The 6,000-nt window shown below is 54.0% G+C and overlaps 1 non-coding gene across 1 annotated transcript; it reads right to left on the bottom strand.

Moving 5' to 3' along the window:
* Positions 1 to 2,138: 2,138 nt before the first annotated feature.
* Positions 2,139 to 2,335, bottom strand: LOC142261946 (U2 spliceosomal RNA). Its single transcript, XR_012729457.1, has one exon. It is a non-coding gene; the product is annotated as a U2 spliceosomal RNA (small nuclear RNA).
* Positions 2,336 to 6,000: the final 3,665 nt, after the last annotated feature.

Here is a 6,000-nt window from a genome sequence, read left to right as displayed (position 1 = left end):
GTCCACCCCAAAACGCACAAAATATTTATGCTTGCCTGTCCAGAGTCCCTCCTTGTTGGTAATTTTGTGTGAGTACTGAACATAGCTGCAATGCTTCATCAGGAAGTCTGTGATTTCTGCCACATTAACAAAAGGGTTGTGCATAAACACCACTAAAGGAACATCGCCCTTAGAATAAAGCAGGGTAAAGTCAAGTCCACTCAGCAAAGAGTTAGTAGTATTCATTAACAAGGACCGATAAAGATTCTGGCAAGCGCCAATATGGGAAAGGACAAGCACATACCGTCCACTTCGTCTGAACTCCTGAAGACAAACGATCTCATTCTTCTTCACATCCAGGATGTCATATAGAACTTTGTTCACCAAGTATTCCAGATGGAAATGCTGCAACTTTTCCTCTGCGACATCAATACGGAAACCAAAACGGACCCGGGTATCCCCGGTCCCAGCAAAACGGACGGTGGCGCCCATCTTCAAAACACCTCCTGGATCACCAAGGGTTAACAGCCTCGCTCACTACCCCCAAAAGCAGCATGTAGCCATTTAAGCTACAAGGCCAAGGGTAGCAATTGAGGACCTCCTGCTAAGACACACGATCCTAGCCAAAAGGCGTCGCCTTCTCGTTTCCTGCTCACTACCCCCAATAGCAGCATGTAGCCATTTAAGCTACAAGACCAAGGGTAGCAATTGGGAAACTTCTGGCAAGACACTTGATCTTAGCCAAAAGGCCGAGAAGCGATAACCAGAATTGGTTTGGGCCTCGAGTGGCACCCTGGCCTATGCCAGACAAATCTTAGGGAGAGAGAGTGAGGGGAGACAAACCCACGCCTACAGAAGACATTTTGTCACCCAAGCCAACCCTTGAAAAGGCTGCTTTGCAGAGCAAAAACAAGAAGAATGGTGCGTTTTGCAGCCGCCGCCCACTGCAATGAATTTGAATAACTCCTCCTTTTGAGTACAAGCAACTCCCCTCCCCCTTGCAGTCTTTCCAATTCATGATACAAAAAGACGGACAGGACAGGTCGCCTGACTTCCCGTCACTGCCACCCTTTGCCATCCTTACCCGTAGAACGCCCTTTCATCATCCCCAAACCCTAATCTTTTCCCTTCCCTTCCCAGCCCCAAACCCTGCCCTCTGTACCCTTCTCACCACCCGCATCCCTTCTCCTGTCATCCCCCTACCACCCGGGAAAAAAAGAGCTTGCCCCCTCCTTACACTAGCCCACCATCCCACCCAAAGAGAAACTTCTGCTGCGCAGCTAGCTTTCTAGGCAGCAGCGCTATTGTGATGTCAGCGGGGGCATTGTGACAAGCCGCCAGTGTTCCGTCTCTTCATGTTGTGCACTGTTCAAACGGAAAATACATCAACAGGCAGACTACAGAAAAGCTTACTAACAAAGGTTAGAGAGGGGCTTTCTCAGAGGGCTTTTTACAGTTTGTCTATTCCCAATTAGCCGTTTAAGTATACTTAATGAAAGTACTAATTCTTTCATAGACCGCCCATTCTTAGTATTTGACGTTCCTTATATTGCGGTATCAGGCTTCGCAGCAGGTTGCAAAACATTCATCCCCCATGACTGTCCCCAATTGGGCTCAGAAGCTAAATGTCTATCATGACCTCTCTTTTAGAATGTTCAAGAGCAAGCAAACTCTTCCTCCAGGAGGGGGAGCCAACAGACAACGAAAGAGATCATCATTGCTCAAAGAAAACCCCAAAAACCAATGCATGATAGGAATAAACAGGTAACTTTATTTGGAGTGGAAGCGGAGAGATCGCACCAGATGCCAATTCTAGATCTTCTCACACCTGTGGTCACTGCAGCAGCAGCATCAGCTGAATCCACTTTGTCCAAAAGGGATCTATTCCATCAATTGCAAATGATCTAGATAAGATGGAGAACAAGATACTGCAGCACGGGACATAGTCGAGTTGGTCAGGTTGAGTGGTGATGAGTTTGCTATTTGGATGAATAAAGCAAGTAAAAAGTGTGCAAGATAAAAAACAAAAGGAGTTTGAAGTGTGAAAAGTGAATGGGCCAAATTGAGGTGCATATGAAGTTGTATGCTTTCTTTCAATTCACTAATCGGGCTAATATGAATCAGGTGAATTGAGTTCTGCTTTTGGAAACTGGGTTAAGAAGGGGTGCACCGGTCCTGGAGGTACTGCAATACCAGGTCAATGCGTGGAGTGGACAGAGCAAGCTCTTTTTCCATCTCCCTGTTCTAAAAATCCATTTAATATATGGTCCCCAGATAGGGGACGTATCAGATATTAAACTGATAAGAACAGATTTTTTTTTTTTTTTTTTTTTTGAAGGATGAGTTTGAAAATAATAAAGTGACCGCCTCTCGTTGCCCAGGTAACCGTCCGTCACAAGAGGGCTATGACATCCTACGATGCACACTCCCCCAAGGCCAGCAGTTGTGCAATACCCCGGCACCTTTCAGCATCAACCAAGGTAGTACCCTCCCAAACTACACTTGATCTTAGCCAAAAGGCCGAGAAGCGATAACCAGAATTGGTTTGGGCCTCGAGTGGCACCCTGGCCTATGCCGGACACATCTTAGGGAGAGAGAGTGAGGGGAGACAAACCCACGCCTACAGAAGACATTTTGTCACCCAAGCCAACCCTTGAAAAGGCTGCTTTGCAGAGCAAAAACAAGAAGAATGGTGCGTTTTGCAGCCGCCGCCCACTGCAATGAATCTGACTAACTCCTCCTTTTGGGCACAAGGAACTCCCCTCCCCCTTGCAGTCTTTCCAATTCATGATACTGTGTCGCCCTGGGCAAGCCAGGGGACACAGATAACAACACCATTACACCCCACACTCCAGGTAGGCACACCTGCTAACCAGAAATCCTTGTTGCCTCCCTCCAGGAGTCTGTGATGCACACCAGGGGGTGGGCCAGGCGGTTGGCTCCGCCCACCAAGGAGCTCACAACTCTGGAGGCAGGAAGTTACCAGGCAGAACTGTCAGGGACATGAAGGAGTGAACAGCAGAGTAGCCCAGGCAGGGGCTAGAGTAAACAACAAGAAGTGAAAGCGAAGGAAAGGAAAGTGAAAAAGGAGGAAAGCAAGAAGTGGAGACAGCGCAGAGAGTGTGCAAAGCCTGAGAGCCCAGCTGTGTGTAGGGCTAGAACAGCAAGGTCAGCGACGGCGGTGACTGTCCGGAGTGGGACAGTTCGGAAGTTCCTGGAAGGACCCCGTTGGCTGTGTGCCCGGTGGTCTGGAGCAGTGTTCCGAAGGACAGTCAGCACCAGGGCAGGGGCCTCTCGGACCCCGGCAAGGCTAGGAGTCGCCCAATTTGCCGAATCCGTCAGTGACGGGGACGCAGATCCCCCAACAACAAAGTCCCGATTGACGGCAACAGCCCGACCATTAACGGGGAGACACCGCCACCGCCAAGGCACCAGTTTCCCCAGGGCCAGCGCCTGCGGGCAAAGTGTAGAGCTCCTCCGGCCCAGATTGCAGTCGGGGAGCGGGTAACCGGAGGGAATCCACCGATACCACCAGACCACACAGGTGCAAGGAAGAGAGAAGTCACCGTCACCTACCGGGAGTGCAGGTGCAGCCGTCTGTGGGACCGTCCTACCAGCCGTTGGTTTACCGTACAAACTGTGTCCGTGTCAGGCTGAGTGAGTACCATAGTGCCGCAAGGCACAGCGCTGCCCCCGCGTCCCTGCGCCCTTCAGGCCCTACACTTTACACCTCTCCACCGGGCCCCGGGATCACCAACCCCTACCCACGGAGGGGCAACACAACACCTGGCTGCTCCCATCACCATCCCCGGGACCCCCACACCGAGCAGCGGTGGTGCAATCACCACAACCGTGGGTGGCGTCACGAACTAAAACCCCAACAATCAACCCCCCTTTCACTCACGGGCGAGGAGTGCCGCTCGAGACACCCCGGGATCCGGCCCGCAGCTCGAGCCACCAGGAGCAACTGCCGGACCCGAGCAGAAGGGGTGAGCGCGGTGTGCTGACACCCTCCTCCCCGCCCGCGACAACTTGGCGTCACGAACAGGATCTTACTGCTCTGCCGTCAGGTAGAGGTGCGCCTTGTTACCGCCGGAGGTACCCGGCAGAAAAATTTCAGAAGCCGCCATCTTTGGCGCGAAAAGTTCCCGCTCGAGCGTCTTCTCGAGCAGTAGAAGCGCGAAGGCCAAAACCCCGCCCCGAGAGAGGAGGGGCCGGAAAGAGCTAAGGGGGACGGAAACAAGATGTCTGCGCCCGACGGAGCCGCTGGAGGAGCGGTGGTCGCAGCCGCAGCGGCACCCGCGGATGGGAATGGGCCTGCCCAGGTCCCGGCCGTACTGGCGGGAGGTGCCGCGGCCCCCGCGCTTGCTCTGGTCATGCCGTTTTCCTTGCCCTATGCGCCCGGAGCTGCCTGGCTACCGCAGTATGACGGGAAACCGGATGCCCTACAGGCCTTCCGGAAAAAGCTTAACCCGTTGCTAGAGCTGTACCCCCTGACTGATAAGCAACGTGCAGCGATAGTGCTAGGCCAGTTAACCGGTGCGGCGGAGCAGGAAGCGGAGACCTGGGCCGAGGGGGACCGGCTCTCTGTAGCCACCATCTTCGAGAAGCTACAGACTGCCTTCGAGACCCGGACAGAAGCTGAGCTGAGGATGCAGTTTTACCAGTGCCGGCAACGAGCTGGGGATAGCATTCGGGACTATGCTCTACGTCTGCAGACCGCCCTCCGCACGCTGAAGCGGGTGAACTCTATTAATGAGGCGGATAGCAACAAGATGTTGGTGGAGCAATTTGCGCAGGGGATGAGGTCCCCTGAGGATCGTAAACAACTCCGGCTGTGGGCCCTGGAACACCCTGATGTGGACTTTGCTGTGTTAAAGGAGCGGGCTATCAAAGCACTACAGCCCCCAGCTGCTGAAATTCTGGAACCCGTCCCGTGGCCCGTCGAGACAGCTCCCGTTGTGGCGGCTCCAGCCAAACCAACCTCCTTACTACCTGCAGCATCAAGCAGCACAGTGGAAGAACTGGCAGCCCAGGTCCGTCGCTTGGACGGAGACCTTGCCAAAATCCTTGCTGCACTACAACCCCTGACCAGATCTCAGCCCCAAGCGCAGATACAGCTTGCTGACAGTCCCGAAGATGTTCCCTGGATGCAGCGGAGAAGCGCTAACAACCCGCGGAGCAGACCTCCAATCTGCTACAAGTGCCGTAAGCCGGGCCATGTTTACCGACAGTGCCCGTTAAACGAGCAACCCCTGGGGCCCCGGGCCAATCCTCAGGAGTACAACACCGTGGCCCCCCGGACTGGCGAGACCGATATGTCGGGGCCCGCCCTATCATCCCTGTGGCTGTGGACGGCATACCCGTGATGGCTCTCCTGGACACTGGATCACAGGTAACTACCATACCGTATACCTTGTACCAGCAGTATTGGGCCACAGACGAGTTGGCGCCTCCAGACCCTAGTATAAATTTGATTGCCGCTAATGGACTTCCATTGACCCAGGTGGGGTATAAAGAAGTGGCTATGACAGTGGGGCAAGCTGAACTGCAACATCAGGGCATGATTGTGATCATGAATGAACCCAGTGATCATAACCCGAAAATAGTGCTGGGAACCAATGTGATGGAACACTGCATGGCTGATGTGTTGAACCTTTTGCAACGGCTAGCCGCCACGGCGGCGGGGAGCCGGCAGAGGGCTGTGCAGCGTGAGATCCGCGCCCTGATGTACCGCCAGCATGTAAGCTCAACCGGAGGGGAGATTGGTGGAGTGCGAGTGATGGATGTTGCTCCATTGACTGTGCCCCCTAGGAGTGAGATGATGATCTGGTGTAGGGCAGCAGTAGGGCCTCAGGGGCGTGACTACCCTGCGATGATGGAGCCCATGCCTTCCGAGCACTGGCCCACTGTAGTGGCCGCCCGAGGGGTGGTAGATGTGAAGAAAGGGAGAGTGCCTGTGAGAGTGTTGAACTGTGGGGAGGAGGAAGTCAGGCTCCCCCGGTATGCCACCATTGCCAA

This window comes from Anomaloglossus baeobatrachus, unplaced genomic scaffold (genome assembly GCF_048569485.1).
Source record: "Anomaloglossus baeobatrachus isolate aAnoBae1 unplaced genomic scaffold, aAnoBae1.hap1 Scaffold_2405, whole genome shotgun sequence".
Taxonomy (NCBI): Eukaryota; Metazoa; Chordata; class Amphibia; order Anura; family Aromobatidae; genus Anomaloglossus; species Anomaloglossus baeobatrachus.
This window is presented reverse-complemented; position numbering and strand designations above follow the sequence as displayed.